Source organism: Bombina bombina, chromosome 4 (genome assembly GCF_027579735.1).
Source record: "Bombina bombina isolate aBomBom1 chromosome 4, aBomBom1.pri, whole genome shotgun sequence".
Lineage (NCBI taxonomy): Eukaryota > Metazoa > Chordata > Amphibia > Anura > Bombinatoridae > Bombina > Bombina bombina.
The window spans coordinates 442790657-442805097 of NC_069502.1; the positions used below are offsets into that span (position 1 = coordinate 442790657).

The 14441-nt window shown below is 38.6% G+C and overlaps 1 protein-coding gene across 3 annotated transcripts in view; it reads left to right on the top strand.

Moving 5' to 3' along the window:
• LOC128656402 (deoxyribodipyrimidine photo-lyase) overlaps positions 1–14441 on the top strand; it is a 44648-nt gene that overhangs the window by 14865 nt on the left and 15342 nt on the right. The window lies entirely within an intron of this gene.

Genomic DNA, 14441 nt, shown 5'->3' on the forward strand with positions numbered 1-14441 from the left:
ACTACAGGCTCTGTCTGACTTTAATGTACTTTTAAAGAGACATTGTAATGTAAAAATGAATCCTCTTAATAGTGTGTAGTTTCAGCTGTACTAGTTAAAGGGACACCCAATTTTTTTTCTTTCGTGATTCAGATAGAACATGCAATTTTAAGCAACTTTCTAATTTACTCCTATTTTCTTTCATGTAAGTGGCAAGAGTCCATGAGCTAGTGACGTATGGGACATAATTCCTATTAGGAGGGGGCAAAGTTTCCAAAACCTCAAAATGCCTATAAATACACCTCCCACCACACACATACTTCAGTTTTTACAAACTTTGCCTCCCTGTGGAGGTGTTGAAGCAAGATTTGCTTGATTTTCTTCTGTGAAAGGCGCTTCTAAGCATTTTGAAGCCCAAATTCCTCTGAGTACAATGTTTGTCAGAGCAATGTGAAGGGATTTATTGCCTGTTGATTTAGTGGTTTCACCCATGGGAAATCCTTTCAAAGGCTCTCTGTAATCGGTCACAGGGATTCATTCCTTGCCTCCCTTTTCAGATCGACGTTATACTTCTATACCATTACCTCTGCTGATATTTTTTCAGTACTGGTTTGGTTGTATGCTATATGTGGATGGGTGTCTTCTGGTAAGTATGTTTAATTTTTTTTAAGACACTCTCAGCTATGTTTGACGCTTTGTTATAAAGTTTTAAATATATGTATTTGCTTATATTTGCCAAGAGTCAGGTCTATGTATATTTCCCTTTTCTGCAGACTCTCAGTTTCAGTATGGAATTTATGTTGGGGAAGATTATAATTTTTGCTTACCTGGGGTTCCAGATTCAGTCAAATTTGACTTTGTTTCAAAATTTTCGTGGGCAAACTAGGCTCTCGGGGACGCAAAATGCAGGGTTTTTTTATGGCGTAATTTTTGGCTCGAAATTGTGTCGAAGGTGACTTAAAGGGACAGTCTAGGCCAAAATAAACTTTCATGATTCAGATAGAGCATGTAATTTTAAACAAATTTCCAATTTTACTTTTATCACCAATTTTGCTTTGTTCTCTTGGTATTCTTAGTTGAAAGCTTAACCTAGGAGGTTCATATGCTAATTTCTTAGACCTTGAAGTCCACCTCTTTCAGATTGCATTTCAACAGTTTTTCACCACCAGAGGGTGTTCACATATTTCATATAGATAACACTGTGCTTGTGCACGTGAAGTAATCTGGGAGCAGGCACTGATTGGCTAGACTGCAAGTCTGTCAAAGAACTGAAAAAAGGGGCAGTTTGCAGAGGCTTAGATACAAGATAATCACAGAGGTTAAAAGTATATTATTATAACTGTGTTGGTTATGCAAAACTGGGAAATGGGTAATAAAGGGATTATCTTTTAAAACAATACAAATTCTGGTGTAGACTGTCCCTTTAAGTCTCTTCATTTCCTGTGTCTTTGTGGACGTGAGTTGTTTGGGCACGAAGTCGAGCTTAATATGTAATATAATTTGTAAACTTCCTTTTTGCGTCATAGTTGGCGCTAAAAAAACTTTTTGTATATTACCCCTCTTCATTGAATGCTTCTGGTTCTCTTTATTAAGAGCTATGATGCTTATTGTTTTGCATCTTACTTTAGCATTTTTTTCCCATTCCTGAAACTGCTATATGAGGAAATTGGATATTTTGTTTAAATGTTTTTTTCTTTTTACATTTTGCAAGATTTCTCAATCTGATCCTGCCTCTGATGCTGTAGAAACCATGCTGCCTGAACACAGTTCTACCAAAGCGAAGTGTCTGTTGTAATTTAACTGTTATTTCTTCAGCCCAATTATGTGGCATCTGTCATAAGCATTTGCATGCTGATAATGTTTCTATTAGTACGAATACATTGTCTATTGTTCCTTCAACATCTAAAGTACCTGATATTCCTGCAGATGTAAAGAATTATATTGCTGCAGCTATAGATAAGGCTATGTCTGCTATTCCTCCTACAAATAAACATAAAAGGTCTTTTAAAACTTTTCATAATTCTGATGAAATTTGTATTGACCCACAGCATACTGAAATATCCTCTGCTGATAAGGATTCTTCTGGTTCAGAAGATCCTGATTCAGATTCGGAAATTGACAAATCTTCCTATCTGTTTAAGATTGATTATATTCGTTCTTTATTGAAGGAAGTTCTGGTTACTTTGGGTATTGAAGAGTCTAGTCCTTTTAATAATAAAGCCAGTAAACGTTTGAATACTGTTTTTAAACCTAAGGTTGCACTTGAGGTTTTTCCTGTTCCAGATGCTGTTTCTGATACGATTTTAAAGAATGGTCTAAGCCTGGTTCTTCTTTCAATCCTTCTAGGTTTAAGAAGCTGTATCCTTTACCTGTGGTTAATTTAGAGTTTTGGGAAAAAAGTTCCTAAGGTTGATGGAGCCATTTCCACTCTTGCCAAATATACTCTATTCTTATGGAAGATAGTACTTCTGCTATTTCTATGGCCGATGTGACTTCTGTTTCAACTTTTTGTTTGGATAGTTTAGCCCAGCAGGTAGAAGATCATGATTTATCCAGCATTATTCTTCTGCTTCAACGTGCTAATCATTTCATTTGTGATGCTATATTTTACATTTTTAAAATCGATGTTAAATCTATGTCTTTAGCTATTTTAACCAGAAGAGCTTTATGGCCTATATCTTGGAATGCTGACATTGTGTCTAAATTACTATATCTATCTTTTTAGGGTTATTTATTTGGTTCTCAATTAGATTCTATTAATTTCACTATTACTGAAGGGAGTTTTTTTTTTTATTTTTTTTTTACCTTAAGATAAGAAATCTAAGGGTAAATTTAAGGCTCCTGATCTTTTTCATTCCTTTCGTCAGAATAAGGAACAAAAGCCTACCCCTTCCCCTAAGGCCTCTGGTTCCAATTGGAAACCATCTTCAAATTGGAATAAAACCAAGCCTTATAAAAGACCAAATCCAGCCCCAAAGTCTGCATGAAGGTGCGGCCCTCAATCCAATTCAGCTGGTGGGGGGCAGATTGAAATTGTTTCAGGAAATTTGGTCAGGTTCTGTTCAGAATCAGTGGATTCAAAATATTGTGTCTCAAGGGTATCAAATAGGTTTCAGAATAAGGCCTCCCATGGGAAGATTCTTTCTTTCTTTCTTCCTTCCTTCCTTCCTCAAATCCTGTGAAAGCACAGGCTTTTCTGAAATGTGTTTAAGATCTAGAGCTTTCAGGGGTAATTATTCCAGTTCCTCTACAGGAACAGGGTTTTATTCAAATCTATTCATTGTCCCAAAGAAAGAGAGAATTCTTTCAGACCAGTTCGGGGTCTGAAACTTTTAAATCGTCCCAACTTTCAAGATGGTAACTATGAGGACTACTCTACTGTGGACATAAAATGCCCTTGCTGAACAAAAAGGCAGACTTAAAGGATGCTTATCTTCATATTCCATTTCATCCAGACCACTATCGGTTTCTGAGATTCTCTTTTTCTAGACAAGTATTACCAGTTTGTTGCTCTTCCATTTGGCCTAGCGACAGCTCCAAGAATCTTTTCGAAGGTTCTCGGTGCCCTTCTATCTGTAATCAGAGAGCAGGGTATTGCGTCGTTTTGTTATTTGGACGATATCTTGGTACTCGCTCAGTCTTTTCATTTAGCAGAATTTCACACGAAACTAGTGTGGTTTCTTCAAAGGCATGGTGGAGGATCAATTTACAAAAGAGTTTCTCGATTCCTCAAACAAAGGTTGCCTTTTTAGGTTTCCAGATAGTTAGCGTCGATGACTCTGTCTTTAACAGACAAGAGGCGAATGAAATTGGTTTTAGCTTGTCTAAACCGTCGGTCTCGATTATTCCCTTCAGTGGCTATGTGCATGGAAGTTTTAGGTCTTATGACTGCAGCATTGGACTCGATCCCCTTTGCTCGTTTTCAGATGAGACCTCTGTAGCTTTGCATGCTGAATCAATGGTGCAGGGATTATACTCGGATATTGCAACTGATATACTTAAATCCCAGCATACAACTCTCTCTGTCTTGGTGGTTGGACCATCATCATTATTCAAGGGGCCTGGTTTGTTCGTCCTTCTGGACTGTGATCTAAAGAGATGCAAGTCTTACTGGTTGGGGAGCTGTCTGGTGGTCTCTGACAGCACAAGGGGTTTGTAAACATCAAGAGGCGAGGTTACCAATCAACATTTTAGAACTCTGTGCTATCTTCAGAGCTCTTCAGGCTTGGCCTCTATTAAATAGAACTCTTCATTTGTTTTCAGACAGACATTATCACAACAGTGGCATATGTCAATCATCAGGGAGGGACTTGCAGTTCTTTAGCAATGAAGGAAGTATCTTGGATACTTTTTTGGGCGGAGTCCAACTCTTGTCTAATTTTTGCGATTTATATTCCAGGTGTAGACAATTGGGAAGCGGATTATCTCAGTCGTCAGACTTTGCATCCAGGGGACTGGTCTCTCCATCCAGATGTGTTTCATCAGATTGTTGCGATGTGGGGTCTTCCAGAAATAGATCTGATGGCTTCTTGTTTAAACAAGAAACTTCCCAGATATCTTTCCAGATCCAAATATCCTCAGGCAGAGATGGCGGATGCTTTTAGAAGTTCCTTGGTTCTCACAACCTGTTTACATTTTTCCACCTCCTAGTTCTTCTCCCAAGGGTGATTTCCAAGATCATAATGGAACAATCTCATGTGTTTCTGATAGCACCTGCATGGCCTTACAGGTTCTGGTATGTGGATCTTGTCCGGATGTCCAGTTGCCAGCCTTGGCCACTTCCTTTAAGGCCAGACCTTCTGTCTCAAGCACCGTTTTTCCATCTGGATCTCAAATCTCTAAATTTGTGGTTATGGAAATTGAACGCTTAGTTCTTATTCATAGAGGTTTCTCTGACTCTGTAATTGACACTATGTTACAGGCTCGTAAGTCAGTTTCGAGGAATATTTATTATCGGGTTTAGAACACCTATATTTCATGGTGCTCCTCTCATAAATTTTTCTTGGCATGCTTTTCAAATTCCTCGGGTTTTTACAGTTTCTTCTGGATGGTTTGGATCAAGGTTTGTCTGCAAGTACTTTGAAGGGACAAATCTCTGAACTTTCTACCTTATTTCATAGAAAGATTGCTAAACTTCCTGATATTCACTGTTTTGTTCAGGCTTTGATTCGTATCAAACCTGTTATTAAGTCTATTTCTCTTCCTTGGAGTCTTAATTTGGTTTTAAGGATCTTGCAGGCTCCTCCTTTTGAGCCTATGCATTCTTTGGATATTAAACTACTTTCTTGGAAAGTGTTATTTTTTTTGGCTATTTCTTCTGCTAGAAGAGTTTCTGAGTTGGCGGCTCTCTTGTGAGTCTCCTTATCTGATATTTCATCAAGATAAAGCGGTTTTACGTACTTCATTTACATTCTTGCCTAAAGTTGTGAATTCTAACAACATTAGTAGGGAAATTGTTGTTCCTTCTTTGTGTCCTAATCCTAATGTCAGGGTATCTGTGAATAACATGAAGTGGACTACAGATGTACCACATGAATTGTTTCATTTTTGTTAATATAAAATTTGACATGAATTGTGTGGGCTATAGCCATAACCCCAAAACCCCCTTTACAATACATCTAAATGAGAACAAAGGAAGAAAACATTTGGTCTAATTAGTTCAGGCAGTAATTTCTTAGATCAGTGGGCCACTTCAAAGTAGATATTAGCATTTTAAAACTCTCAGATGTGTAGGTCCATATATGGAGTTTCCTGCCCAAAATGGATAATAGATTTACAGACCCCCTCACTGCTCAATACAGAGGGAGCCTTAAGTCTGAATAAATCAGATAAGCAAACACTAAGCCCATGAAATAACCCTTAGCATATAGGTGATAAATTGTCCCTGCTGAGATCTAAATACATATAAGTAGGCTGACCATATTGCCGCTTTAAGAAGGAACACATATGAAAAATACATATGTGAGGGTTCTTATACAAAACCATTTCTTTAAACAGTCCTGAAAACAGCCCTGACATATGTATTTTTTATATGTGTCCCTTTTTAAAGCGGCAATATGGTCAGCCTACATATAAGGCATCTGAACTCAAGTTACCTGTATGACATGGCAAAAATAAATCTTACAAAAAGGATTGTGCAAAATTTTCATGTGAGTTTAAGATACTCAAATGACATGTATATTTAGACACATATTAAATATGAACATACAAATCTGAGAGATTATCTATGCCTAGGAAGTTGAAAGCCTGAGAGTTAAGATTTTAACATGTCTTAACGTATGTATTTTAAAAAAAAAAATCATAGAAGTCTTAAGGATCCGAAGTTTGGACAAATCATACATATATATATATATATATATATATATATATATATATATATATATATATATAGTTTTCAAACATTAAATATGTGCCTTAGACTATTAACTAATAGATACCAATAAATTGATATGAAATTGTCTGTTCGTATAATATTAAATGTGAATGTCTGCTAAATGAAAAATATAAATAACCTATTCTTTTTAATTTTCAGGCATCTCACAAATACACGTGTGGTTGTTCCATAAATTGTCATATGTTTTACGCACTCAGAAAGAGGTGTACTGATTTTGAAATATGCTGTGTTTTTATATGAATATAAGATAATATGATGTTAGAAATAATTTTGAGGTTTCATATTAAAATAATCTGGAAAAATGACAAAATATGATCAATGTATAGTAAACATATGACCAGACAGGTTTATTAATATAAATAAATAGTGTATTTGATAAACATTTTATAGATTAGATAATGGAACTGCAGCAATATTTGAATGAAACTATTTGTCTCTGCTGCCCCCGATGGCCTAAATCCAGTGTTACAGCCAAAAGACATTTCACTGTTGAAAATGAAATTTCCCAGTAGCCAATCAGGGGGGCGACTCTCAAATAACCAATCAGGGACAAGCTTCCGAAGGGCCTACCATCCTAATTTCACTAATGATTAGAATAAAAAGGGGTGGGATTATATCGCGTGATATAACCCCAGGCAAGAGAGAGAAAGGGCGGCTGCTGCTGAATTTTTGGCTGACAAACTGCAGCCTTGCAATCCAGTCTATTATAAAGCAATCTGGGCCTAATTTTTATCCATCTTGCAAATATTACCTCTTAATTTATGAGGTGAAATTGGATTTATCGCAGAAACTCTGGAAGCTGAAACATTGATTTGGTATTCTAAGACTATAGTCAAATTGCAGTTAGTAATTTTAAAAGGGCACTTGGTATTTTAGCTTGCATTCTTAATCCTGTGTGGTTTAAAACTAATCTTTTGGGGGCGTGGCCACACAGCAGACATGGAAGGTTGCACTTTTGGGAGCTCTCTAAATATTTTTCTACAAATGTCCGATTATTCCTGAAGTTTTAAGCCAATTTACCTCAGACTTACTCTGTACAGATACCTTAATGTGAGGGGACCCTGATCTAAGATGAATTGATCCAGCCTGCTGAAAGCACTACTAAGGACCTGAAATAGAGCTCGCAACTCTTCTCATGCCCGGGTTAGAGTGGAGATATTCTTACTACACATTAAACCCACGCTGCTCTGAATATGGAGGAAGAATATTTGCTAATAAAGGCATTACTCGGCAAGCTAGACCGGCAGATCTTCAACAGTTTCCAGGATCTTACGCATGTTCTTAAGACCACTATGGGAGCAGGAGACAACCACGCATCCAATATGGCGGAGAAAATTGATAGCTGCACGCAAAGCACAGAGCCTCAGCACACTGCAAATACATGCTATCCCATAGCGGACAATTTCGAAAGCCAGCTTACCCGCGATTTCGAGATAGTGGGGCAGCAAAATACTTTTCTGCTGGAGGACGAATGCACCTCTGATGGCTCTGATCCTGTTGCGCAGATTGAGGGACGCTCTGTGGAACTTGTACCACACGGCAGTCGCGCTGATCTACTATTACACCCGGATAACAGTCCCAGCGTCTGGAGCCATTGTGATCAGATAGCGACTAGGCGGGAGAAGAGCTATTCTATATACGGACCTAAGAAGGTTCATTACGCTAATCTGTGGGTTCAGTCAGGTCCGATGTTGTTAGCCGATGCAACCCCAAATAGACTGAGCCACTCTGATCTGACGAAGAAGGGATTAACATCATTCAAGCATTGGGTACTACCTTGTAGCTCACGGCACCCAGACAGTTTTTCAGCTTCCGGAGTGGGATGACTATTGCATACACGGTAGCATATTGGAACTTTAAGGCACTGAAAACACACTTGTTATTGTTCTTAACCTCTGCTGAGGATTGTTTGTCAGACCAGCTCCAATAATATAATTTAGACAAACCCCATATATTCTTGTAGTTTTATATGCTATATGTTCAAAATATTTTATATGTGCTTGAGTTTGTACGTTATGACTGAAAACTAGGTTTTACTGTCTCATCCTCAGTTCGCATATAGATATTGTTGCCAGTATATCTGTTTTAACTCACTGTTTGATAGTTAGATGTCTCTCTGCCTGTTTTAGGCCATAATATATGCATCTTCAATATAAAGATTTTTCAGGAGGCACATGGTTGGATATCCCTCAAGATTTGACTGAAACTCATGTTAAATAGAGCTGTTCTTCACCTTAAGGTCATTGCCCCTTATTTTCAATGTGCTAAAATAACTCACTAGAGTCATAAGGAGCCCTGTGTTTTTATGCTGTTCATCCTAACTCCCTAGACCAATATTATACTTTTGTTCCCTAGCATTGCAGTGTTCTTTATAATATTCTTATGTAAGGGCTAAAAAAACATTAGATGCATTATTGGGGCCTTCTGTCTTTTTTAACATTTTTCTCCTGTTTCATGGCAGTCTGTTAGAGGCCTTAGCATTCCCTGGTAGGGACTGTTGTGACCTTTTAAAAGGGTATGACTATACTCAAGCATACCTATTCATATGCATAACTAATAGCGGTTAGCTGGGTATATTTCACTTTATCTATTCCTCTCCTTGGGATATAGGATGCTGGAGAATAGTAATTTGTCTTTACTCTCTGCCCACTCTCATTTGCTATATACTTTAGGTTATCTAATGTTACATGGTTTTACTATGGGGCCTAGCTCTCTCATCTGTCATAGAGGATCCATAACAAAAATTGAAGATCACATGTTTGTTTTCTGTGTGCAGAACTACCCATAGGTCTCAAATTAAGATAGGTCTAGGTGAAATAGTTGTATGCTCCTCATCTCTACATACACGAACTAGTGAGCGCTGCATTCATACACATAGGGTATATTCCTACTTTTACCTTCAAGTATACTATCTCCAGAATACGCACAATTTAGTAATTTGAGCTGTAAGTTTTCATTACTTAACCTTTAATTATACACATAGCATTATTATGACCATATTTACACTCTAGCTAGCCCGCATAAAGCCGCACACATCTCCAGCTCCCCTCATAATTACAGATTATTTGCTCCTCACTCACTATTACCCTCTATACCCCCTCCTAATTCACATATACAATATTTCAGGACTTGCTCACACTTCTCTCGCCTCATCCACCACTCACACTAGTACATCCATAATACTATAGGTTAGAAAGACTAAGCGCTGAGGTAATTGGGGCATCCATACCTTTTTAGAGAAATTTATCTCTTTAAGCCTTAACGCCCATATCCTTTCATAGTCTTCCCCATCTTAAGTGGCCTATACATCAACCTATGCATATATGGATTGTAATACTATGTCAAGATTGGATGTTTATATAATATATTTGTTTTTTGAGCTTGTGACTATTTTCTTAGGAAAGGGCCTAAGTGTAGAGCTGTCAATGTACCCACCATTTATACTTTATATTATTAATGCCTGACGGTATATCTCTTAAATTGCCCTTGTTTATATATGGCCCCGCCCTCCCACCCTGTCCCTCATTTAAAGAGCGGTGCTTACCCGCTGAATTTCCACCCTCCCCATACTATATATTCATTCATTTGCTTTTTGTAGCTCATAAAGAGCTATCCATCTGACCATCAGTTAGCTTCTATACCCATAGACCATTTGGCCTAGAAATATGTTCTTAACTGGTCAGTCAACTACATTATTGGATCACAAAATCGAGGTTCCATCAGCCTATTAACTGTGTATTTTATATTTGTTGAATTATTTTGCTCAACTATGTTTGGATCTTTCTTATGTTATCAAAAGGCGGACTATGTTTTTATGTTTGTTACGCAAAACCTCAATAAAAAATATTTAAAAAAAACAAAAAAAAAAAAACTAATCTTTTGTTTGCCAAGTAATTTATAATGGTAGCCATATGAATATATTTTCGAATTTGCCTTATTGCTGCTAAAGAATATACTTCAGCTTAGATAAATTGGCATATAAACTGGCTGTTTACATTAAGTATGTATATATATATATATATATATATATATATATAATCTCTTCTGGTGTTTTAATTAGAGTTGTATTGAATCATTTGTGGGCTAAATAGCTTAAGTATATTTGTCTGGAAATTTAACAAACCATACCTTGGCATCTCATTGTGGTGTTTAAATGCAACTCTGATTTGGGAGATTATTGTGAATAAGGTAATTTTTATGATCTTTATATAGCATATTATAACAGCATAAACGTGTATAGTTTGATTCATAACCTGGTTCCTACAAATATAATTCAATTTGTCTATAAATTTTAACTAATTTAAAGAATTTAGGAATTTACATTAATTTTAATTGTTTTGTATATGCATTTTATTGGGGGTTTATTTTAAAGCGTAATTATTAAATATATTGTATTATAACCAGGCCTATACTGACACTAAGAATTCTCTTGAAAGATCTCTACATTCTTTGAATGTGGTAAGAGCTTTGAAATGCTATGTTGAAGCTACTAAGAATGTCAGAAAGTCTTATAGTCTATTGTGGTTCCTTCAATGTGTCTCATTCCTTCTTTGAAGGAACATTTGCTTCATAATTTGGATGGGGTTCGCGCCTTGAAGTTCTATCTTCAGGCTGCTAAGGATTTTAGACGAACTTCTTCCTTTTTTGTTGTGTATTCTGGAAAGCATAAGGGTCAGAAGGTCTCATCGACTTCCTTATCTTTTTGGTTAAGGAGTGTTATCTGCTTTACTTATGAGACAGCGGGACATAAACCTCCTCAGAGGATTATGGCTCATTCTACTAGAGCAGTGGCTTCCTATTGGGCCTTTAAGAATGTGAGGCCTCTATGGATCAGATTTGTAGGGCGGCTACCTGGTCCTCCTTACATAATTTTTCTAAATTTTACAAGTTTGATGTTTTTGCTTCAGCTGAAGCAGCCTTCGGGAGAAAGGTCACCACAGCCTGCAAAACCTCAGATTAGGGTCCGCCTCTCTTTGTCCCTCCCTTTATCAGTGTCCTCCTAGAGCTTGGGTACTTGGGTATAAGTTTCCCTACAGTAATAAGTAAAACATAAATTATGCTTGCCAGATAATTTAATTTCCTTCTGTATAAGGAGAGTCCACGGCCCCCGCCCGTGTTCTCCGATGGGCGGCCCTCTAAATATTTTCTTCTGGCACCATTTATACCCTGATATTTCTCCTACTGTTCCTTGTTCCCTCGGCAGAATGACTGGGGTATAGGAGAAGTGGGAGAGTTATTTAAACCTTTGTCTGGGGTGTCTTTGCCTCCTCCTGGTAGCCAGGTTCAGTATTTCCCAACAGTAAGGAATTATGCCGTGGACTCTCCTTATACAGAAGGAAATGAAATTAACTGGTAAGCATAATTTATGTTTTTGTGGTGTTATGTCCCTTGTAAGTAGATACATTTTAAAATTATTATATCATCTGTCTACCAGACATCCCTGATATATAAATGGTGTTTGCAAATGAAATTACCAAAGTTTTCAAACGTCTCACCAGTACTGGAAGGTCCCTCAAAGAATTTTAGAGAGGGAAATTTTAGCTTGAGAGCTATTTATCTTGCTAGGTTGGGTTCTGGATGTGAAGGAGAGAACGTTTTACATATTTTTACACCCCTGAGTGCCCTGAAATTTGTAAGAGTTCCAATAACAAGAGATTTCATTTTGTATTCTTTCTAATGACACAGTGAGTCCACGGATCATCATCAATTACTGTTTGGAATATCACTCCTGGCCAGCAGAAGAGGCAAAGAGCACCACCGCAAAGCTGTTAAATATCACTCCCCTACCCACAATCCCCCAGTCATTCTCTTTGCCTGTAGTGAAAGGAGTAGGTGAAGTTTAGGTGTCTGCATTAAAAAAAAAAAAAAAATCTTGATTGAAGAAAACTTACTCTGTTCTTGTCTGGGGTCTAGAAAGATGGAGACTATTTGCTCCATTCTTTCCTTGGTACAAGAGGGTCAGTTCATGACAACCATAGACCTAAAGGATGCATACCTTCATGTTCCCATTCACAGGGACCATCACAAGTTTCTGAAATTTGCCTTTTTGGACAATCATTTCCAGTTTGTGGCCCTTCCATTCGACCTTGCCACATCTCCCAGAATTTTTTCTTTTAGCTGTGCTTCAATCTCGGGGCATTGCAGTGGCACCTTATCTGGATGACATTCTGGTTCAGGCACCATCTTTTCAACAAGCAGAATCTCATACAGAGATCTTGTCTTTTCTTTGATCCCATGGATGGAAGGTGAATCTGGGGGAAAAAAGATCTCTGGTTCCAGCTACAAGGGTCGTACTCCGTGTTAATAAAGATTTTCTGACGGAGGTCAGAAAAAGAGAAAATTTCAATTCTCGTCTTGCGCTCCAGTCCTCTCCACAGCCGTCAGTGGCTCATTGTATGGAAGTAATCTTTCTGATGGTGGCTTCCATGGACATCATTCCGTTTTGCTCGGTTCCATCTCAGACCTCTGCAGTTATGCATGCTCAGACAATGAAACGGGGACTATACGGACCTGTCTCCGCGTGTAAATCTAGATCAGGCGTCAATAGACTCTCTTCCGTTTTGGCTTTCTCAGGATCATCTCTCCCAGGGTACTTGCTTCCGCAAACCCTCCTGGGCGATTGTGACCACGGATGCCAGCCTTCTAGGTTGGGGAGCAGTATGGGGCTTGTTGAAGGCTCAGGGCTTATGGACCCAGGAGGAGTCAGTCCTGCCCATAAACCATCTTGGATCTGAGAGCAATCTTCAATGCTCTTCTGGCCTGGCCTCAGTTAGCCTTAGCCTTAGCCTGGTTTATCAGATTCCAGTTGGACAACATAACCTCGGTGGCCTACATCAACCACCAGTGGGAACTCTTGAGTTCCTTGACCATGACAAAGGTAACCCAAATTATTCAGTGGGCGGAGACCAACAACTGCTGTCTTTCTGCAATCCACATCTCAGGAGTGGACAATTGGGAAGCAGATTTTCTGAGCAGACAGACTTTTCATCCTGGATTCGGATGTGTTTTCCAGCTTGACCCTCAAGTGGGGGCAGCCGGAGTTGGATCTCATGGCTTCTCGTCAGAATGCCAAACTTCCGAGATACGGCTCGAGGTCCAGAGATCCGCAGGCATTTCTGATCAATGCTCTGGCAGTTCCTTGGAACTTCAGTCTAGCATACCTGTTACCTCCATTCGCTCTCCTTCCAAGAGTCATTGCTCGAATTAAGCAGGAGAAGGCGTCTGTAATTCTCAAATCATTACAATTTATAATCTGATTGGCTCTTTGTGCTCTGTTACAAGTGGCCGAGTTAAGAACTGGAGTTATATCTATAACTCTACCACCTAGAATGCTCTACTAACAACATGAAGCACTGTTCTAACCCTGCATCTCTCCTGGTTCCTTTATCTGCCTGGTTGCCCCTCCGTGTCCCTTTTAATTTGCTTATAATACACTGGTATGTATCTCTCCTGCTTTCTGGATTTATGATTTTTTTTTTGTTTGCTTTTTTGTTAGATTTGTTATCAGTTCCTTTGTACAATATCTGTGTGCTTCCCAGCCATTTGTCTCCCCCCCTCCCCCATCTACTTTGCAAGTGTGTGTAACTCCAGTCTCCTAACTAGTCTGCCTGTGCACAGCTGCCTTGAATCAAATCATTACAACTTATAATCTGATTGCTACAAATAGATGAACACTTGGCTCTTTGTGCCCTGTGTTACAAGTGGCCGAGTTAAGAACTGGAGTGGGGAAACTGCAGTCCCACTAACAGGTAAAACTTACTAACTATACACCTGCATTTCCATGTCTTTTCTGCTATTTCTGTCTGCCCTCTTCCTAAAAATCACTGCACTTCCCTGAAGCAACAATAACCCCCACACTATCCTTCTCACCCTCACTTCTCTCATCCCCTATGCTCTCCTCTCATGAACTACTTTGTCTCCTTAGAAATACTTCCCCATCTAACTCTCTTGTGTCTAATCATACCCATTCCTACAAGTCCCCCTCTCACCTTCTGTCACTCACACTCCTACTACTGCTTGCTGCTGGTGACATCTTTCCTAACCCTGGCCCTGCAGCAATCACCACACT